Source organism: Chelonia mydas, chromosome 3 (assembly GCF_015237465.2).
Source record: "Chelonia mydas isolate rCheMyd1 chromosome 3, rCheMyd1.pri.v2, whole genome shotgun sequence".
Lineage (NCBI taxonomy): Eukaryota > Metazoa > Chordata > Testudines > Cheloniidae > Chelonia > Chelonia mydas.
This window is the reverse complement of record NC_057851.1, coordinates 122893884-122916860: the sequence shown is the minus strand read 5'-3', so window position 1 is coordinate 122916860 and position 22977 is coordinate 122893884. Positions and strand designations below refer to the sequence as shown.

Sequence of the window (22977 nt, the reverse complement as noted above, 5' to 3'; positions counted from 1 at the left end):
AGATGAGCATCTGACAAGGCCCTGCTCCCTCCTCATGTCCAGGCCACCTGGCCAGTGGCTTGGCATGAGCAACTCTAAGGCTGGTAACTATGATAACTACCTTGCAGAACCTATGTGTGTGTGTGTATGTATGAATGAATGTGTGAATAAATATGAGACTGAATGGAATGTTATAGCTATAACTAACTGCTTACTATGATTCTTTCTGTATTCACAATAAATGTGGCATTTTGCCTTTTCCCCTTTAATAAGATCCTGCTGGTTTTTATTTCATTGGTATAACTATGTTTATTTGTGCAGCATTTAGTATTGTTATTAATAAAGGGCAATTATGGTTAAAATGCATCATTCTGCTCCCTCACTTAGGCTAGTGTAAAACTCAAATAACCCAAGGAATTATTCCAGATTTCCATTGATGTAACAAAAATCAAAATCTGGCCCAGAAGCTCTATGTTAGAAACAACACTTCCTTACTCAACAGACTGTGTGTACACCAACTTTTCTGACAATAATATATTTTATTCCAATCCTGATAGCTTTGCAGAGCCCAACAGAGAGAGATTGAACTGGATTTTTCTGACTCATGCACCTTACAATGCCTGTAATAGTTATCAGCTTCTTCATAATTAACAGAATTGTTAAAGATTCTGCAACAGGAACTTAGCAAATAGTGGCGTGAGAGCAAGAAAGACTCCACCTGGACTTTTTGATCCGAGGTGGAGTTTGTGGGCTGGCAGTTAGAAAAAGGCCATCTTTTCACTTGTAGCCAGAGCAAAATTGTTATTGAGCCACTAGCCATGGTAACCCACAATGCCGTTTGTAAAGCCAGGTCATGAAGTATAATTGCATTTTTATCATCATTCCTGTGTTCAGGACTTTACAGAACATAAGGGAAGATCTGGTCCCTGCTTCCAGAAGCTTGCACATCCTCAGAGAGACAATTCAGTTCAAACACATAGCACTTCAATCCTGATTAAATCCCCTTTGCACCACTCTAGCAACATGGAGAGAATTTAAAGCATCCACAGACATCCACAGTTCAGATATATTGTGATGTGGGGAAGGAGGCAGAGCCAGTGTGTGATGCACTCCAGCAGCCCTGGGCCACCACTAGGGGGCCATTGCAGTTGGCATAATTTAGAGCAGCCCCACCGATGCTCTTACTTGCAACCAGTTTGGCTCCCAGGAAGGAGAGAGAAATGAAAGTGGCTGACCCTTTGCCTCCCTCCTCAGCTGTGGTGACTGTAAATTTACAGATGATGGTCGAAACTCAAAGCAGTGCAGATACTTTCTCTTTTAGATTCTGAATCTGTATTCCTGTGATTCATGTTGCAACAGCGGATGGTCTAATGCAGCTGCAGTTGTGGGTGGGCTGGTAGTGTTTCCATGGAAGATTGGCTCTGCAACAGAAGCAGAACAGGCAGTTGCCCAGGGCAGCAAAACATTAGGAACAGCAAAGTGACAGTTTGTTGAGTGAGTGACTGCAGGTCCCGAAAGCCTGGATGTTTTCCAACAGAGCGGCAGACCTCAGTGCTGGCTGCTGTATCTCCATGCATCACTGCTCAGACCAAAGGAACAGTGCTGACCATTAGTGATCACAGAAGAGACAAGAACAATAAATATGGGGAAGGGTCTGATTCACTGTCCTTTATAATGTTTAAGGCAGTGCTAGGGTAACAGAAGCATCAACAACATAGAGAGCTAATCTTATCTTTTCAGCTGCTTAAAAACTAGATCACCCTTCTCCTCCAGCCCCACCATACTCCTTTCTTCTGAATAGCTGCACATATAAGCCTCGGGTGCTATTTAAATAAAGTTACTTTATTTCAGAGAGGTTTCCAAACCTCAAAGTTCAGACCTGGATTTAGATCCAGACTTCTCCTGAGTTCAGATGCAGTTCATTCTGCTCATTAGAGACAGAAGACAAGCAGGGTGTAAACTTTCCCAAAGTTCAGGTATGTTTAGAACTGGATTATTTTATTTAGGCCCATCTCCACTTTATTTATAATGCTGCTGGTGGTTCAGTAGGTGGCACTCTTCCTTCTGAGTCACTGGCTCAGCATAGAGCTAGAGGTTATTAGGCTACAGAAAGTGATGTCTTTGAGATGAGAAACAAAAATCAAGGACTGGACAATTAAGAAGCGTGTTTTAAAGTCTAGGTGAAACTCCAATTTAGCTAATGTAGATGTCCTCTCTGCAGTTCCAAATGGACAGGGTAACCTTGACTTCTCCAACGCAATTTTGTATTTTGGGGGTGGGGGTGGGGGGGTGTGCTGTATTAAAAAAATGCTTGTCAAAGCTTTATCCAGGATCCATTGAAGTCAGTGAAAAGACTCTAACTGACTTCAAAGGACATTGGATTAGGGCCAGACTCCTCCTTATATTCACTGGTAAGAGAGGAGAATCAGGCCCTGAGAGTTTACCTATCTGGCCCAAAAGCAGTGAGATATGTGTAATGTTGTAGGGGCGTCTCCTCTGCACTCCCAGACAGGTCTTTGTAACAATTAACAAAGCAACTGCCTCCAGAGAATCTACTGCAGAGCCCAATGCATGTTAAGAAATCATTTTAAGAGATTTTTTTTTTCAAGTAACCATAAAATCTGCTTATCTGCACAGAGAGGTTTCCAAGACAGAGTGCATGCCCCTTGTTACAATCTATCACAGGAGTTAGTGGCGTAAGGGATGCTGTGTCCTTTGGTGCTACAATTTGGAGTAGCAACTGCTATCTGTATTTATTGAGCCTCATTCTCCCCCATCTTGCATCTTGTGTATTCATTTGCATTGGTGCAAAGTGGGTGTAAAATGCTGTCAGAGCAGAATAGTAGCATTTTACCCCACTTTGGACTGGGGTAAATAACTACACAAGGTGCAAGACTAGAGAATCAGGACTCCAGTATTTATTCATGGAGATATATGAATAAATTGTCTGCAAAGTAAAATCCTTCAGAAGGAGAATATCAATGTAATTGGCTTCTGAGTTTCATGTGTGTAGTGATGCCCGGTGAATTGCGATGGTACTCAAATCAATTGCTGATTTGAAAGGGGTTTTACTGATTATATAACAGTGGAGGAACAGACAACAAAACAGCAACAAATGTTGCTCCCAAGGGCAGACATGCTGAATAGCATTCTGGTTATGGTAGAAAAGCTTTGTCAAATAAGGAAGATTGTGCAGCATTTCCTAGAGGTGGTTAGACTCTGCATTTGTGTAACCTCCTTGGAAATTCATTCTGCAGCTAGATACCCTCAACTGGGAATACATTGTCCCCAATTCCTCTGGCAGTTGGCCATCCAACCAGCTCCACGCATTGTTAGAGGTGCCTCAAACTGAGGTTTGGGGCACACTAATGGGAGCAGAGTGGTTAATCAATCGCCATGATCCCTTACATATCTGTACCATGGATAAACTGATGACTTCAAGTCTCAAAGGATGACAAGGCTGCTTCTTTCCTAGCATCAGATTAACTAAGTAAAAAGCAAACCAAGTAAATTTAGTGAAATCTGCTTTCTGAAGAGGTCAGCAATTCATATCCTCTTGGGGTACCCTACCAAAGTCTTTCTGTCACTCACCCGTCTAATTTTAGTTGCTTGGATTTTGTGGCTGCACTAGTGATGCTTCCTGGCTCTGAATACTGCTTAGCCTGCCTAGGGTCTTAGATTTACACTCGAAAGAGACCAGCAAAAATAATTTGCAACTTACTTCAGCGCCAATAAACACAGTTGGCGTTGTTTTGCTGTGCCACTCTGGTTGTAAAACACAGATGGGCTTCCCTTTATTCCTTGGATTCTTTTTTTATTATGACTATTTCAGAAATGTCCAAGAATGTCAGCTAACTTCTCTCAGACTGATACTTCAATGACATCTGGTGGTCTGGTCAATAAATTGTTTTCAGATGCTCTGAACAATCATAGTGGGGAATTGTCTTTTCAAGGGTAGGGTGTATTTCCATTGCAAAAACCTTTTATTGCTTGTAGGTGCTTTATTGATTGACGTTTTCATTAAACCCAACCTAAAAAATGTGCTAGATTTTACTTTGAGCGGCAGCGTCATAAAGCATATGAGTCAGCACTTGGCTTCCCTCCACCACCATGAACATCTGGGGAAACAGATGTCACCCCATAAAACTGCCAAAGTAATTCATCTCTGTCACCAAGGGGAGTAAGTGGGTTACTTGGGATAGTTGCTGAGTGGTTTCCCATTAGGATTACTGACTTGTTCTGCTGTACCAGGGCAGTCAAGGCTTTAGGGCTATTGTGGACAAAAATTCTGAGTAGTATTACGGAAGGATTCCCAAATTGGCTCTGATGTTGATATATCCTGGAGTAGAATCCAGATCAGCATTCTGATTGTTACTGGAGTGCAGACCTTTTCCCAATTTCCTCTAACATAAAATACAATAAATGTACAACTTTCCTGTTAATAATCTTACCTATAATAATAATAATTAAAAAAACAGTCTAACCTGCGTGTGTGTGCTTCAGACTCTGAGTTGTAAGCCTGGCCAGTGAACTGTTGCAGATACCAGCTCAAGAAAGTGAATCAAATGCTGATGAATACACATGTTACATACATAAAAGCAATCAGGTTTAAGGCAAAAGCCCAGACTGGGTTAGGCATTAAAGAATAAAAACCTTTCATATTTACTGTAAGTGGAAGAATAATGGTTACTGCTGGGAGAGAGAAATGAAATACATTGGAAAACATGTAGTAAGTGCTGAGTCACTTTCCAAAAGCAAAGTTATGCATGAGTGAGATGCATCTGTTAACACGGTGAATGAAAACAGGGAATGCTACACTGGGCTGCTGCGTTCAGATAACTGTTGACATATAACTGGAGATACTGATAAAATACAATTAAGGAAGGTTCAGAACAGACACAGGAAAACAGACTAATGCAATTTCCAGAGGAAAATGTAATAGAAATAAAAAAGAATACACAAGCCACCTGGAGAAAAATAATTACTGTTACTGTCTTTACCAACTGTCCTTGTTCTCAAGGGGCAGTTCCTGTTAGCAGCTTTAAACCCATGCTGCAAAGTGTGGAGTATGAGACCAATGCAAAAGTTAATTTGTAAGGCCAGCCATTTTCAGGAGTTGCGAGAGAACAGTGTGCTGCCCTCAGCCAAAGAGTGGTTTTTCAGGGAAGTTGTCCTTATATGTTACTTTGCGTTTCACTGGTTGAGTTCACTTAATATCTTGCTGCCAGAGTTGTGAGGCTACTTTCTGGAATAAACCGTCGTTGGTGCAAGTGAGAGCAGAACCTAGTTGAAGGAGCAAAGCATTGGAAAACTGTAGAGTTCTCTATTACTTGTTCTGCTTCATCCCTCCACTTTCCTGCCCAGTTTTGAGAGGTCAAGAGGTCCTTTGAAATGTTGTGTTTGACTAATTGACCACATAACTTTATGTTCAGCTTCCTCAATTGTTTAGATATGGGCAGGAGGGGAGATTGACTCTTGTTAACTGGAACATGATGTCTTGAACAGGGAAGCTTCCCACACAGCTACCTTTAGAGAGACAAGTAGCTTGGAAGTGTCAGACTGGGCTAGCAGCTCTTGAATGACATGACTTTTGAGACAGAGCATTACAAGGAAAGGCCTGTATAGCGCACACACACACACACGTTTCTTTCATATCACCACAGGGTTGTTTTTCTGTTTTGGTTTGGTTTTGGGGGGGAAAGTGTGTTTATTTTTTAAGCTGTAAAAAGCAGACAAACAATGATAGGGGTGTCTTTTTTTCTAACTCCATGATATTTGGTGTTTTTCTTAAGGTCCCAGTTCCTGGAGTCACATGTGACTATGTGAGCATAAGCTTTCGTGAGCTACGGCTCACTTCATCGGATGCATGTAGTTGAAAATACAGTGGGGAGATTTATATACACAGAGAACATGAAACAATGGGTGTTACCATACACACTGTAACAAGAGTGATCAGGTAAGGTGAGCTATTACCAGCAGGAGAGCGGGGTAGGGGGGACCTTTTGTAGTGATAATCAAGGTGGGCCATTTCCAGCAGCTGACAAGAACGTCTGAGGAACAATGTGGGGGGGAGGGATAAACATGGGGAAATAGTTTTACTTTGTGTAATGACCCATCCACTCCCAGTCTTTATTCAAGCCTAAGTTAGTTGTATCCAGTTTGCAAATTAATTCCAATTCAGCAGTCTCTCACTGGAGTCTGTTTTTGAAGTATTTTTTGTTGAAGAATTGCCACTTTTAGGTCTGTAATCGAGTGACCAAAGAGATTGAAGTCTTCTCCGACTGGTTTTTGAACGTTGCAATTATTGACGTCTGATTTGTGTCCATTTATTCTTTTATGTAGAGACTGTCCAGTTTGGCCAATGTACATGGCAGAGGGGCATTGCTGGTACATCGATCCCATAAACACCACCCTATACCGGAAACCTACTGACCGCTATGCCTACCTACATGCCTCCAGCTTTCATCCAGACCACACCACACGATCCATTGTCTACAGCCAAGCTCTACGATACAACCGCATTTGCTCCAACCCCTCAGACAGAGACAAACACCTACAAGATCTCTATCAAGTGTTCTTACAACTACAATACCCACCTGCTGAAGTGAAGAAACAGATTGACAGAGCCAGAAGAGTACCCAGAAGTCACCTACTACAGGACAGGCCCAACAAAGAAAATAACAGAACGCCACTAGCCATCACCTTCAGCCCCCAACTAAAACCCCTCCAACACATTATTAAGGATCTACAACCTCTCCTGAAGGACGACCCATCACTCTCACAGATCTTGGGAGAGAGGCCAGTCCTTGCTTACAGACAGCCCCCCAACCTGAAGCAAATACTCACCAGCAACTACACACCACACAAGAGAACCACTAACCCAGGAACCTATCCTTGCAACAAAGCCCGTTGCCAACTGTGTCTACATATCTATTCAGGGGACACCATCATAGGGCTGAATCACATCAGCCACACTATCGGCGGCTCGTTCACCTGCACATCTACCAATGTGATATATGCCATCATGTGCCAGCAATGCCCTGCTGCCATGTACATTGGCCAAACTGGACACTCTCTACGTAAAAGAATAAATGGACACAAATCAGATGTCAAGAATTATAACATTCAAAAACCAGTCGGAGAGCACTTCAATCTCTTTGGTCACTCGATTACAGACCTAGAAGTGGCAATTCTTCAACAAAAAAACTTCAAAAACAGACTCCAACGAGAGACTGCTGAATTGGAATTAATTTGCAAACTGGATACAATTAACTTAGGCTTGAATAAAGACTGGGAGTGGATGGGTCATTACACAAAGTAAAACTATTTCCCCATGTTTATTCCCCCCCCCCGCCATTGTTCCTCAGACGTTCTTGTCAACTGCTGGAAATGGCCCACCTTGATTATCACTACAAAAGGTCCCCCTCACGCCTGCACTCTCTTGCTGGTAATAGCTCACCTTACCTGATCACTCTTGTTACAGTGTGTATGGTAACACCCATTGTTTCATGTTCTCTGTGTATATAAATCTCCCCACTGTACTTTCCACTGAATGCATCTGATGAAGTGAGCTGTAGCTCATGAAAGCTTACTCTCAAATAAATTTGCTAGTCTCTAAGGTGCCACAAGTACTCCTTTTCTTTTTGCGGATACAGACTAACATGGCTGCTACTCTGAAACATGGCTATGTGAGAAACTCAGCTTTCATTGTAAAAAACAAAGTTTCTAGACCTCATAATTGTGAAGAAAAAGTGAACCACAAAGTTTCAAAAGCCAGAAGGCAAATAAATCCCAGCAATTATTAATGTTAAAAATCTCCATGCTCTGACACAGACTTCTTGTGTGACCTTGGGCAAGTCTCTCTCTTGGGCAAGCTTCTCTGTGCCTCAGTTCCCCATCTACCTCACAGGGGTGTTGTGACGATAAATATAGGAAGATTGTGAAGTGCTTTGAGATCTATGAATGAAAAATGCTATACAAGAGCTAGGTGTGACTATTATTATTTATTAAACCAATCTCATTATTTTTGAATGCTTAGGATTGGTAATACTGTCCGTGTTTTCATGAAGGTGGGTCAAAGCAACTAAAATGCTCGAAGATAGCTTTCGTCAGCCAGGGAATGAAACCGCACAAATCTTTGTTCATTCTGATTAATTGTTAGAAGGGTGCCACCAACTCAGCCAATATTACCATGAACATCTCTGCACTAAACATCCATTAAACCCAAATGGTTTGATTTTTATTTGCACCCAAGGCAAGATAATTCATTATAAAGAATATGTTTTTACATGGGCAGCTCAAACCCATTTCTGTGCGAGAAGAAAATAAGTCTACCAGAAAATTTAAAACCTTCAGATGTGAGATAAACAGGACGGAGCTAAGATTCCTTAGGGAAAAAACAACAAAGCAACCCAACAGTTAACTACCTTTTAGCAGGAGACTTCAATTTCAAGTAGGCAAAGAAAGCTGGAGATAAGAAGTTATCTGCTTAAGATTTCTAAGTATCCAGCCTTATGAAAGTCAAGAACAAGTTCCACACACTATCTGGTGAAGATCATGCCTGACTAGGCACAGAGTGTGTAAACAAGAACAGCATTGGATTATATATAGTGCCTTTCAAACTCTGGGAGTCTTAAAAGCATTGTAGGTAGTATCACTTCCCAAATGAGCTGCATTTAGTGGATCAGACCTATACTAAGAAAGGACATGAGTTGTGAGAGGTTCCAACTTGCACACACACCAGCAGGATACATTAAGTATGTGGAGCCTACCTGACCTTTCCTATCATATTCCATTGTGAGAGTGGGCAAATCACAATGTCTTTTTGCCTCAGTTTAACGTGAATAAAATGGGGATAATATTTCTTTTCTCCTATCCTTTGTCTGTCTTGTTTATTTAGATTGTAAATTCTTCAGAGCAGATAACGTCTCTTACAATGTGTTTGTTCAGAGTCTATCTCAACATGATCTTGATCTTGGCTAGGGCACCTAACTGCTACCATAACACCCATAAGAAATAGTAACATAGGCTAGAAAGAATGCATATGGCAAAGGATTGTGGGCTCCACTGATGGCACCACAGGCTGAAACTCCATGAAGCAGGGCAATTGGGCACATGAACAGACTGGGGTTTGACATGAGGGGAACTGCACAGTTTCAATCCTTCCTCCAGACTCAACTTGTTCAACCTATTTTAGTCAACCTCGCTCTGTGCCCTAGAGTCCATCCCAAAGAAGGGGCAGAGGAGACAGTGGTCCTCCTTTCTCCTTCCTCACAGACCTGCGGAGGTACATTGCAGGATGCAGGCAGCACCATCCCAAAGAAGGTTGTTGCTCGTACATTCTCTCTGAGACACTGTCCCTCCCAGAGCTTCCCCAGGGGCAGGGCAGCTCCCCAGTGCATGCAACGCAGGCCTGTGGTTAAATACCACAATCTATGCCTACATAAATTACTCCCTCCTTCACAGAACCTTACAGGAGAGTTTAATCTCCTGGACAGCTCCACCATGAGCAGTTAAGTCTCCTTTGTCTTTAACTAACACACATACTGCAAGAGCGGGGGATCATTTACACTGTAAGTAATTCTGGATTGGCTATGACTGCAATTAATGGAAAGGGGGAAAGGCTCTGAAAAAAACAGTAACCCTTTGGACTTACAATTTATGCAATCCCACTAACTACATTTGGCTTCTAGGAGGTGTAAATCAGACAGGAAAATTGGAGTACATATTTATATAGTATGGGCCTGATCCTCAGCTGGTGTCAATCAGCCTTGCCCCATTGACTTCATTGAAACTGTACTAATTGACACCTGGGGGATCTGCCCTGTATAGGAAAATAATCCTGAACTTTCCCACTCACAACAGCAAACTTGCCACATCAGTTAAGACTTCCTCAGTCCAGCCAGCAATACAGCTTCCCCCCGATTACTATTAATGGGAGTTAGGAACATGCATCAAGTAGAGAATGCAACCTACTGTGTTCAGTGACCTTCATCTCATTCAATCAGAGTACTAACTCACTGGCTCTACCAGACACTGCCTTGCACAGTTTCCCTTGGTGCTTGTGTGTGTTATAAGTAATTCATAACAACACATGACAGGGTGTGCATTGGAGTCTCAAGCACTAGAAATGTATTACACGACATAACGCAATGCGTGACCTGGAGTGCCTGAAATGCGTTTACTTGTGCAGTGAGGAGATAACTTGTATTCCAGTTCCCTGCAATCTAGCCTGAAATGTCTGCTTTATGGGAGATTTAGGTCAAGGAAAAAAAATATATGGATTTATGTGTGTTTCAATTATTTCTAAAGCATCGCTGAAGTACTTTGAGTTACCAAGGATTGGCAGAGGTGATGTAATGCATAATCTCCGTGAGCACTGTGAACAATTAGGCAAGTAGGTGGTGGTGGAGGATTCTGTTGCTTTGTCTTACATTTTTTTAAAAAAAGGTATTTTCAGTGTTCCATGGTGACTTTCCCATTAAACAGACGGATTCAAATTCTGGCCAGACGCACACCCAATACAATCTGCTTTTAGCTGAGAGGGTTGCAGGGGGACTATTCTTGTCATAAATAAATGATTTCCTGCCTGCCTCACTGACAAACTAATGCTACCCAGGTAAATTCTGCACATCATTAGAGTAGGTAGAACAACAGTTCTGAATAACAGTCCCATTTCTCTAGCACAAGATCCCGTTTTTCCCCAGACCTGAGTTATGCCCAGGAAACTTGGAGTAATAATATTGTACCAATACATAGCACCTTTCATGTAATGTATCTCCTTATAGCTCCTCTGAAATGCAGCCACCTCTGGGTGGGAAACCAGCGGACAGTCAACTGTGGATTTGTGGGGAGTAATGGATGATTCTTTGGTCAAAGTCATGGAGTAAATGCCTGCTCTTGTCAAAAGTATATCAGGATCTTTCATGTCCATAAAGGACTGACAGGTTTTTAAGAGTTCACCTGAAAGCCCATGACACAGTAAGATGTGTGGTACTGACCAGAGCTCACTGAAAAAATCTGAATTTTGTTTTTTTGATGAAAAAAAGGGATGATTTTTTTCACAATACATTTTCCCATTTTTTCCATTTGTTCTAGTATTAACTTTTATCATCTGACAGGCGTTAACATCATTGGATTCCTGACCCAGGTCAGGTGACTGGAGCCAAGAAACAAACTCATTCTGTCTTTCCAGGACTCATGTGTGTCAGAAGTATGTTATATCACCCTGTCAGGATCTGAGCCTGTTGTTCTAGGGAACCTAAGTATTCCAAATCTCCCTCTGTTACTACGAAGTCAGGTTCTTCCAGTGGGCTGTCAACTCTCCTTTCCAGCACAGGGGATCATTTACCAAAAAAGAAATTGTTCCACACACATTTTCACCTTTATCTTTCTGACATACAGTTTTCCACTCCCCATCTATATCCCGCTGTTGAAGAGACAGAAAAAGATTTTTAAAACTTCCAAAACTGTTATTCTCTGTTTTGTGCTTTCATCTGACAGCTCATTCCTCACCACTAAAATCTGTTTTTTGAAACTGGGCAAAGTGATATTTTGTGTGACTGAGTAAGCAAATTCCAACCCTTGCTGCTGACCTCGCAATAGCCTAGTCAGTGGCCAGTCAGATCACTGGATTTATATGGTCCATTTTATAAATGGAAAAAGAAAAGGAGGACTTGTGGCACCTTAGAGACTAACCAATTTATTTGAGCATGAGCTTTCGTGAGCTACAGCTCACTTCATCGGATGCATATCTCCTGCTGGTAATAGCTCATCTCGGATGAGCTATTACCAGCAGGAGATATGCATCCGATGAAGTGAGCTGTAGCTCACGAAAGCTCATGCTCAAATAAATTGGTTAGTCTCTAAGGTGCCACAAGTCCTCCTTTTCTTTTTGCGAATACAGACTAACACGGCTGTTACTCTGAAACCTTTATAAATGGAGTTGCTGTATTAAAGGATAAGCGTAGGAAGTGTTATTTTAGCTCCAAATATGGAACACTGAGACACAGTAACCACCTGTTACCTTGAGCCATCTTTTGAAGTTTCATGGAACCATATGGATCATCATACTGCTTTTGTAGCTCCTAAGTAACATCTGGCTTTCATTTTCCTTAGCCCTCTTCTGATGCACTTCTAAATCTAATACTTCTGAGTCTTGGAAAGGAAGCTTTTACATTTTATATGCTTCAGAACACTAAATAGATTTTCACAGAAAGTTTTTAGAGAAAAGGACAAGATCATATGGGCCAGAGATCTCTTTGATAATTCGCCTTGCCTAGTCTTTACTTAAACTGACCCAGATGCTGAATGAGCAGATTTCCAGGTTCCAGTTTGCTTCCTTACCTTGCTGACAAGTTCACTAACCCTGCTATTTGTTATGTTCAGTTTCTATGTTTATCAGCTCTTCACTCAAAGTTTATGAAAAAGATGTTCTGATGAGGAGGATTAAAAAGAAGTAAAAATCCAGGGCCAGATTATCCACACTGTTATGCCAGTATTATGCTGGTGTGACTCATCAAGAATCACCTGTGTAAAACTGATGGAACTTGGATGAGAATCTGGCTTTCAGAATAAGTAGGGACAAGCCACTTCTCACAAAGGATAATATATGGAATAAATTACCAGGGACATGATTGAAGCAAAGAGCCTAAATGAGTTCAAGAAATACCAAGATCTTTTCTGAAGGAAGGAATCTGTGAGGATAGAGAAAAAGACTTACAACTAAAAATAAATAAATAAATAATAATTAAAAAGGGCTAGCGTGCTAAATGGCATTTTGTATTCCTAAAATCCCTTTACGTTGGACCTTCTTGTAAATGCATTAAAGTGACCCACTGGAAAATTACCCTTGCTTCAACTTTTTGTAATGGAAAGGTTTCTTGGGGAAAAAATACTAGAAATGGGCCTGAATCAAACCCCAGATACTAATTTGACATCTGGATCTGAATACAGAATTTGTCAAAGAACTGGATATTCAGATCCAGTCTTTAGATTCAGCCCATTAAATAAGTACAAGCTGTGAACTCAGATCTGAGGTCCAGATCAAGATTTGGGGTCATAACGTGGGTTTTAATATATGTTCATCTCTAAAGCATACTCACTCAATTATTTTTCAACATTTTCAAGATGGATTTCAGAAAACAAGCACTAATCTCTCTATGATGACATCTCTTGCTTTGTAAAATGTCATATTGTGACAGAGTAGTCGATATATATTGTCACTGTACAAGCCTCTCCATGTCACACAGCCGCTCCATGATTGGAAACCTTGGTAGTCTATGCCCAGAAAAAAAATCACTATAATAGGGTCTCCTGGGTTAGGACTGAGGTTTGTTAGCAAAGCTGTATGGAGGAAGCTTCCATAATGTCCACTATCATTTGGCTCAGACTAAGTGCTATCATTCCCTCAGATACATGAACATTATAATTCATTCCATTCTAAATAATACCATGCCCCTACCTGTTTATCTTACATTTTTATAATACACCAAGCCCTGGGCAATCTAAGTATTGCACAACATTAAAGCGCACAAATGCCCCCAATTTGATGTATTTATTTATGCTGGGAACAACCTTCCTTCAAAAATAGTCACATTGACATGAATGCTACACTACATGAGTAAGAGTAGCAGAATCTGACCCAGGGTGTTTTCCTTTTTGTTCCTCTAGTGCAGAGAAGCATGAGTTAGTCCGCAAAGGATATTTTAAGAGCATGTACAAATACTTTTACAAAACATTTTGAAACAAATGGAGGTTAGCAATAATGAATTATTTCTGTCCCACAAGGTTATTTTCTTTGTTCTCAGCTCTGCAGCAAATATACAGAATACTGCAGTCTGATTTTTCTTTACTTCCTCCCCCAAAGATCTACAGATTTTCAGTGGTCTCTAAATTGTTCGAGTCAATTTTACAGCCAGAAACCATTTCACGTATTGATTGTCATCTATTGAGTACAAGCAACTCCACACTGGACTTTCTGCAGGTTACATTCCAAGAGGAGACAATAATGACTCACATTTACAAGAAGGAAATGGGAGAAAGCTACAATCACAGTATTTCTAACCCAATCGGAATGTAGTCTTAGATACACCCAACTCTTAGATCAGATTTTCAGAAGAGCTCTGCTCTAATTTAAACACCAAAATCAGATAGATGTCTTTGTCCATTTTTAAACCATAAATTAAATGATCTTTTCCTATTGCAACCCATTGCCCCAAGTTGAACTCTGTTTCTCGGTCTTAGGATATATGTGTACTGCCAAAAAACTTATCTTAATAAAAGTCAATCTCCACAGGAATGTTGAACCTAAAATTTGAACTTTTAAAAAATGGAAAAGAATTGAAAATAAAAATAGTTAAAGCTCAGGATCAAGGCCCTGATTCAGCAAAGCACTTAAATATGTATTTAACTTAAATACATGCGTAAGTCCCATTGATTTCAATCCCAAACACGGGGTATTTCATACCCTCTGAGTTCAATCCTGAGCTCCACTCCAGGTCCTTTGTGCTGCTCCAACAGCAGTCAAAGGGGCAAGAAAGTCAGTGGTTCTTCCTAAATGGGGATTCTCCTGGTGTGGGGGCATCCTTGGGTGGCACAGAGCTGGTATCTAGTCTACTCCTTTCCAGCTCCCAGCACCCATTGCAGAGGGACATTCTGAGGGTGTGGCCTGAGGAGACTGCCCTCCAGCGATCCCCAGTTGGTAGAGCAATCTCTTTTTGCATAGCCAAATAGGAATTGTTTAAAGCAGCCTGAGTTGAGCTTTGAGACCCAGGACTGGTAGATCTCCCCACTCCCACGGGCTGGCCCTGGCATTTACAGAACATGTGGATTTAGGCTTCTGTATGCAAATGAGGAGACACTCAGCTGGTGAGTCTGCATGCATACTGAGCAGTTCCCTTTCAAATCCTCTTTTCAGTTAATGCTGTGGTTTTTTTCTCCTTCAAGTTCCATAGAAGATACTCTCTGTTCCACTTATGCTTAAATTATACATGCTTTTAAACAGAGGGAGAAAGAACTAAAATCCAAGCCACTTTAGGTTAACATAGCCATATAAAATAGTTACATCACAAATTTAAAACCACCATATATCAGTTACATTATCCCTAAACCAAAGCAAAACTTCTCTAACAAGATTATATGTGATATCTAGCCACAGTGAGTGATCTACATTAGACCCCAGCTCCCACAATAATTCTTCTGCAGCTTGTCCATTTCATCATGTGGCCATCAAGTATAGAGCAATTGAATCCCTTGCCCCTTTATTTAAAATGTGGAGGGCTTTCATCAGTTTTGTCCCATGTGATTTGAATCTGTGCACATGTAAGCCCTGCTTGGAAAATGTGGAGCCATTTTCCTCTCTAGTGACTGGTTCATATAAGAGATTAGCGAGCCTGCTACAAAGTGCTTTAGCTCAAGCAGTTGAGGGTCATATTTTAGCTTTGCAGGTTCTGGTTTCAAACCCTCAGTGTTCAAACATTCTGGAAATTATCAGAACTATTGCTAGAGAAATTTTTAACTAATCTATTGAAATCACATCATGATTTTGCTTGCTGGGAAATATGACCACTTTAAATCTGAAGGGCTAAGAGAATCATGCTTGTATGAAGTGTAAACAATGCTAGTGACTGAAAGAAAGTGTCTCATGCCCACATGGGTTGGCCCATACCCTCTTTCATCTAATACGTGGGCAGAAGTCCTATTGAAGGCCTTGGTTTATAAGAAGTAGCATTGCAAAAGAATGGACAAACAAGTAATACTTGTGGTCTCTGCTTTGGAGATCACTCCCTCAAAGTTACTTGTGTTGAAATTATGGATGACTTCATCTACTGTACAGACTTAGCCTCCCAACATTTTGAACTGCTGCTGTTCTCATATCCACCCACTTAATGCTGAATAATGGCACAGAGCTATTTTGATGACTTCAGTACACGTCGGAAGCTATGTTTATATGCAAATTACATCATTTTTGAAAATTCATAACAAAATTTCTTCTTAAAGTAGCCACAACCAAATGTAGCTCTGCTCTGGCTCACTGGCTTTAGAGAATCCAGTAAACATCTCTCTTTTACCAAACAGCGACTGTGAAGGTTAATGAAAGTGGTTTAACTGGGAACTGGCTGCTATTTCATGGTTTCCCTCATGCTGCTGTGACAGTCTTTCCTAGCTGGTTCATGGACTGTTCCCTCCAGAAGTGCTTGGAGGGTCTGTAACCATGTGCCTCTGACACTGCCCCACCACTCCTCCAACGGGGCCTTAATGCTACTCCAACAATGTTTAGAGTACCACAGGCATTTGTCAGCGTAGCAGTCTACTCACTGCAAGATGAGAAAGGAGGACCTGAGTCAGTTTAAATTCAGGCTATTTATCCAAGTCCTCTCATTGTCTGTTAGTCTCTGAAGAACCCAGTTTGAACTATATTATATGCAAGCCTCTCCCATGGTACTTCTCTGGAGGTGTTACATCCTGAGTGAATTAGCCTAATTATCCCCCACTGTTCTTAATTCCTGGAGGGCTATGATTACCCTGCCCCATGGAATTACATGCAATCCCAGGCCTACAATGACACATAAACTTAATACAGTAAGTTCTCCCAAAGAGATTGCATAAAATTGCCATATCTGTCACAGCCTGAGCTTCCAGAAACACGAAACAGTGTTAAAACATGTATACATGGGGTGTTTCAGAGGTGTCATTGAATGAATGAGGGACTGGGAATGGAATGTAGAGTGTTTCATCTTTTAAAAACTCAGTTTATTAGGCTGAGGGTTACTGAAAATCATTACCATCCTGAAATTATTTGGTGACTTATGTGAGGTGTGTTGTAGGCCTTAGACCCTTTCTGACTAGACTAGTGACTATGTCACACATACACAAAAGACCACCACAATTGACATCAATTACTTACCACTATTTCCTGACATTGCAATGCAATGGTCTAGGTAAAGCGAGCTAAAGTCTTGCTTGGGTTTCCTACTGACAAACTCACCATTACAACTGGCAGACACCAAGGAAAGAACAGGCATGGAGAACTAATTACCCATTAACCCTCGAGTTGGGTCATCCAGGGTCAGTGCACATGCTCTTCTACTTGGGCATGAAAATTGGGATGTACTTGTATGTCCCCTGGGTCCATTACTTGAGTTTAAGCCCTTAGAATGCTTCCTAATCGCCAAATGTATACCATCTGGAAACATATTCTGAGAGCTGGAAATAAGACTGCAATGGGCACGTGCCCAAAGGCAGCAGGAAAGCTCAGCAGTTGAGAAACTGGTCTCCAGTCACCCAGTACTGTTTCCTGGGGATGGGTAAACTGCATTGCAGTGTTTTGACCATTCATAAGAACTAGATATGCAAGAAAGAATCAATTTTAAAATTGATCTCAAGATTATGCTTTCTTTGGGAAATAAGGATTGCTATTATTTGTCATGATTAGCAAGGGATGAGGTTATGTGGGGGTGACTTCATAAATATTATTTTGTTTTACTAGCTCAGGGCATACACCAGGAACTGACATGACTACAGGAAGGTTTCAAACAGAGAAGGAACAGGAAACAGTTTTGCAATTCTAATGAGCACACTGGGACTGTTTGCTTTTAGATCTGGGTAAGATTAGAACTACACACGTGTGCTAAATGTGTCCCTGACGGAATCAAATGAGCTTTCCTGACTGAGGAGCCGAAGATTGTTGTGAAAGTGCTGAAGGCACAAGCACAGAGTCAGAAATCTAAGTGAATCTCTTTGTATTGTCTGCCTAATAAATGAACATTCAACTTTACAAACAAACAAACACCACGTTTGCCAGCCTCACAGCGCAGAGGGGGAAATCAGGACTGATTCAGATGAACAGGCTGTAAATTGCTGCCACTGCAGTGACAGACTCCAGTGACTGCTTTTGAGAGGTCCCTCATCGATACTGAAATTGCAATTCACAGCAAGCCTCCTGAAAGGTAATTCAATTGAACAAATGGCTAAGGGTTAAAGTCTGACCAGCTTGTGAACATAGCAGGTGTGTGTGTGGACCAGCAAGGAGCTTCCTCCCATTATGCAGCATGTGGAAGGCCAGCCACCACTACAGTCCCTGCACTTAGGTGCTTTGCACCTTGCAGTTATTAATGCCTCTGCAAGATGGGTATAATGATTTTGTTGAACTCTTCCATGGGGGAAAAAAAACAAAAACAAAACATTTTTTGACCTGTGCTAATCATCACTCTTTTTTTCTGCAATGTACAATTTACCCTGCAGGAGACCTTTCATTGCACCTCAGGCATATACCAAATTTTTTTTTTTCCCTTTTTTTGCTGTTTTCGTTTCACCAGTTTGCATTCTAAGAGCCCGATTCTGCAACCCTCTCTCACATTCAGTAGTACCTGCTCCCACTGAACTCAGTGAGCCTGTTCACATGAGCAACTGCTACAGAGCATAAACTAGGCTTGTAGCAGGAGGGGCGGAGTCTTGACCGCCTCACACTTTGCATCGTCATTTACACCCGTCAAAGCAGGTATGAAATGCTTCCCCAATAGCACTCCCTTTGCACTGGTGTAAACGATCACACTAGGTACAAGGCAGTGGAGAATCAGAACCAAAAGCATTTAACAGGTTTCAGAGTAGCAGCCGTGTTAGTCTGTATCCGCAAAAAGAACAGGAGGACTTGTGGCACCTTAGAGACTAACAAATTTGTTAGCGCATAAGCTTTCATGGGCTACAGCCCACTTCATCGGATGCATAGAATGGAACATATAGTAAGATATATATATACATACAGATAAGTTGGAAGTTACCATACAAACTGTGAGAGGCTAATTAGTTAAGACGAGCTATTATCAGGCACTCGTCACCAAGAACACTGGGAGACCAAGAGGCTTCTGCACATTACAGCAGTGGTTCTTGGCCTTTTCCATCCCATGAGCCCAATAGAAAATGTTTCAGGCTCCCCCCCTCCTGTCTAGCTATAAAGACAGGGAGGGGAAGAGTTGTGACCCCTTGAGGCCTGTTTGTGGGTCTTCTGGGGATCACAAAACCCAGTTTGAAAATCTGTGTGTTACAGCATCTTTTGGGTTAGTTTGGTAATGGGCATTGCTGACATGGGTATATGCCTGGCAAACTATCTATGGCATTTATATGATCCCCCATCACTGTTGTGTCTGAGTGCCTCACAATTTTTAATCCTGTGAAGTAGAGAAATTCCCATTTTACAGATAGGGAACTCAGTCACGGATAGGCAAAGCGACTTGCCCTCAGGTGCACTGGAATTCTGTGATGAAGTAGTGAATTGAACTCAGAGGTGCTAAACTAGAACCTTAACTGCTGGACCATACTTCCTGTCCAATTGGAATCGGCAAGATGTTGCAAGTTTAGGGACAGCATGGAAGGTGGCTTAGAGATGAGTGCAGGAGGAGTAGTCAGGCTGGTTTCATTAGCACAGAGAGGGGAGGAGTGGTAAGAAATGATGGCAGAGATGTAGGCATGGTGGAGTTGTACATGGCCCTGCAGATAAGAGAAGAAAATTAAACTTCAGAGCAAAGATGACAGGATGCCACTAGAGGGATTGAAGAGGAGAGTGAGTCATGTGTGCACCAGTAATTTTGAGGCGTGATCATATGAGATGTTAACAAGCAGTTGAGTGAATTTCCTGAGCTGCCAACAAGTGGCGACTGAGTTTTGCAGAGCAGCCATGGTACAAGCCCCTGTTGTTTACAAACAGGATCTGCCTGCCCCTTTCGTTAGAAAGGGTCCATATCACAACAGGGGCATGTGCTTTTTCTTAGCAGTGCTCGGTCCTGCTGAGTCAGAGTCACCTTGTACGCAGCCAAGCACAAGCCAGTAAAACGGGCATTAATCAAGTTGTTCTGAGCCATGCAAAAGAGCAGAGGTAAATGCAGATGTGAACTGCTTCGAGGCAGGATATTTTCAGAAGGTAAGACGTGGATGGGCTGAAGCAGAGGAGAGCTACTGCAGGTAGAGAAGTGAATGCAATACGCATACTAGAGAAACAGACTACTTCATGTGTGGGGAGCTCCCAGCTGAGTTTAACGTCCTGCTGGATCTGTGACACAAAGATTAAGTCTGGCACCCTGACTGAGCAAGCAGGAAATGCTTCTTTGTCCTGGCAATTTGGGATTCAGGGGAGGAGCCCTACTGTGCTGAGAGCACCCTGCCCCAAGCCAGTCCCAGCCTCTACTACAGGACCAGCACAGGTTACCTGAACAACTGGACTCAGCAGAGGTGGCAGCTGCTGTAAGCCTCCTGCAAGTAAGGACCACAGAGCCCCACAGATGTGCAGGTACGAAGCCACAGCTGAGACTCCCGTCTGCATTCACTCTGCTCTCTTTCTAGCTGGGCACCTCTCCCCACCCTAGCTGCAGAGCAGGGGAAGTTTCTCTTCTTCCCACCTTAGGGGATAGGTAAAGGGAGCAGAGGGGTGTGGACAGTGTGGGAGGGGAGGCGGAGGGGGACTGTGGGGAGGACAAGGCGGAACATCAAGGAATGAAGAAAGAGGAGCGTGGCAGGGTGTGCACGGGGTTTGCAGGAGGGGAGCCTGAGAGGGAGAAACTAGGTTGGGGATGTGGGGAAGAGGAGCTGGGGAGGAGAAAGCAGAGAGATGAAGGATGAAGACAAGGAGGGCTGGAGAGATGGGACTGGGGAGAAGCAGAGCAAGGAGGGATGATAGGATACATCAGGGGGCAAAGAAAAGCAAGCGGGTGTCACAGAAGGAAGATAGAAAGGGGGACATCACAGGATAAGATTTAGACATACCTAGGGGCAGAGGGATACTGGATGTAGCAAAGGGGCTGTAGACACCTTGGAACAGTGAACAGAAGTGGGATATCTATGAGTAGGTTGCGGAGAGGAGAATGGGTGGTGTTTGAAGGGACAGGATGTAGAGACTGGATTTGTGGGTAGAGGAGAGAGGGATGGAAAGTTGGGTAGAGGCAGACATTTAGAGCTTTAGGTGGAGGTAGGAGAGAACTAATACTGCTGGGAGCTTTGGGCACAGCGTAGCTCCTGGTTCTGTGAGTGTCTCTGTCCTCCCTTCACTTTGTTGACAGAATTACTCCACTGATTGGTAGCTGTCTGCTAGGCCTGATTGATTCCCAGGAGAAAACAGCCTTTGCTACTTGGGTTATTCCACTTAGCCACCCCTCAGCATTTAATAGGTTGTATTCTCCATGGCCACCAGCAGTATGCAGCTGCCCACCTGCATGACGGGTCATCTTTAGTCCTGCTTATCAGTCACATCTGAGTGAGGAGGGAACTGACAGTTGAGGGAGGCTGGAGTCAGTGCTAACCTGAACTCCTGCAAATTTGGGAAAGGAGAAGCTACATACCTGCTAGGAAATGGGCAGGTTCAACCTACCCTACCTCCACCCACAGAGAAAGTGGAGACCCTCCAAAAAGCCCATTCCCTAAAACCAAGAAGCAGGTATGCTCCTTCTTGGAGGTGGCCAGCTATTGCATGGGATTCCTGACACATTTCGCCACACTTGCTTGAGCTTAAAAAACAGTGAGGCACCACAGCAGGTGTGTGAGGCAGAACCATGCAACCAGGCTTTCACAGTGATAAAAGAACATATTTTTTAAACAGCCTGGGCTGAGCAGCCTGGATTTTAACTGGACGCTTACTCTACTGAGCAGATTAATTGGATATTGAATTGGGGGCTGTATGATTCCAGAAATTTCAGGGTGAAGACCACAATATATTATACTGGAGATGTAGACTCATTCCCATTGGGGTGGGGAGTGGGGAAGATCTTTAAGGAGAGAGTGATTGCTTTAAGACAGTACTGGCTTGGGAACCCTTTTATTTTGGTTACAGGCCATGCTGCCCTGTGTTGGTTACATACTCTGAAAGAGTCTAATCTCCAGATCATCCATTACTACCTGAGGCTCCAGCCTTATGTTTTCCATGTACAACACCGACCTGGGAGGCAGCATGGGAAGGGTTAACTTCCTTTCTCAGGTCACTAATACTGCCGCAACCTTTAGAGATTGAATCACATATGACATTTGGAGAGGATGAGTGTGTGGGGTGGTTCTGGCCTTTCACAGAGAAGAACCTTTTCTGGTCTGACAGCACCCTACCCCCAACTTGGTCGCTGGCAAGAAACCCCAGTATCCATGCCTCTAATATAATAAGGCCAGCATGGGTTATACAAGGGGAGTTTGTTAGACAAGTGGGCCTTGTTAACTTGCCAATATGGGGCATGTAACTTGCTGACTTTGCCTGTGGGGGAAACTCAGAGAACAGTCAGCCCACAAGAAAGGGCTCTAACCCAAGTAACTTGGAAGGGGGTCTCCTTACACAGTGAGCTATTTAAGTTTCTTTTTTTTAAAATTGCTGCTGTTAAAGACAATCCTGGGCCTGCATTCTAGTCCATCGGTGACACTCCAGCTGTGCAAAGGGGCTGCAAAACAGCCAATGTTTCCAGCTGGCGTGAAAAGTTGGCATAGCTACCTTCTGTCACTCCGCCCCCTGCTGTAGCCTGATTCCAGGGTTGGGAACATTCTGGGAGGGAATCATGGCCAGATGACTTGTGTGCTCTGGCAACCCCCAGGAAGTGGTCACCCCTTGGGGGCCAGCAGCAGCCAGGGATAGTTTAGAGCAGCTTTTGGGCTGCTGTAAACTATGTTGGTGCCAGAAGCAGGGAGTGGATCACTCAATGGCTGCCTGTTCTGCTCATTTCCTCTGAAGTGCCCGGTATTGGTCACTGTTGGAAAACAGGATAGATAGCTGGACCATTGGTCTGACCCAGTATGGCTGTTCTTACGTTCTTATGACCCAGGATCTGGGAGCCACAAAATGCTACTTATCCCTCCTTCAGCTGCATCCATTGGCTAGTGGGCATAGCCAGAGATCAAAGCCAATAAAGTAACAGCCAGCCTGTGGCCTGAGATAGAGGGATCTAGGGTGGGTCTTCTGTTTTTGTTGGGTTTGTTCAATGAAAGCCTAAAATGAACAGATACCCCAGTAAAAGGTGGATGGCCAGAGGGAGGGGTGAA

At 42.8% G+C, this 22977-nt stretch overlaps 1 protein-coding gene and 2 long non-coding RNA genes across 8 annotated transcripts in view; 2 read left to right on the top strand and 1 right to left on the bottom strand.

Moving 5' to 3' along the window:
• Positions 1–498: 498 nt before the first annotated feature.
• Positions 499–5840, bottom strand: LOC119565699. Of its 2 annotated transcripts, XR_006289671.1 has the most exons (3): positions 4464–5840; positions 1859–2082; positions 499–1558 (listed from the first exon to the last, which is right to left on the bottom strand). It is a non-coding gene; the product is annotated as an uncharacterized LOC119565699 (long non-coding RNA). The 2 variants fall into 2 exon arrangements; XR_005224508.2 differs by lacking the exon at positions 1859–2082.
• LOC122465105 lies at positions 1884–17755 on the top strand. The gene is made up of 2 exons (XR_006289673.1): positions 1884–1955; positions 17468–17755. It is a non-coding gene; the product is annotated as an uncharacterized LOC122465105 (long non-coding RNA).
• A 1835-nt stretch (positions 17756–19590) lies between these two features.
• UNC93A (unc-93 homolog A) overlaps positions 19591–22977 on the top strand; it is a 42803-nt gene continuing 39416 nt past the window's right edge. For 3 of the 5 annotated variants that reach the window (XR_005224772.2, XM_027833271.3, XM_027833272.3), the window contains exon 1: positions 19594–20260. The gene's annotated coding sequence lies outside the window, so the exon portion shown is untranslated. Of the gene's footprint in view, positions 20261–22977 lie in introns of all 5 variants that reach the window. The other 2 variants (XM_007071077.4, XM_037895157.2) reach the window with 2 other exon arrangements.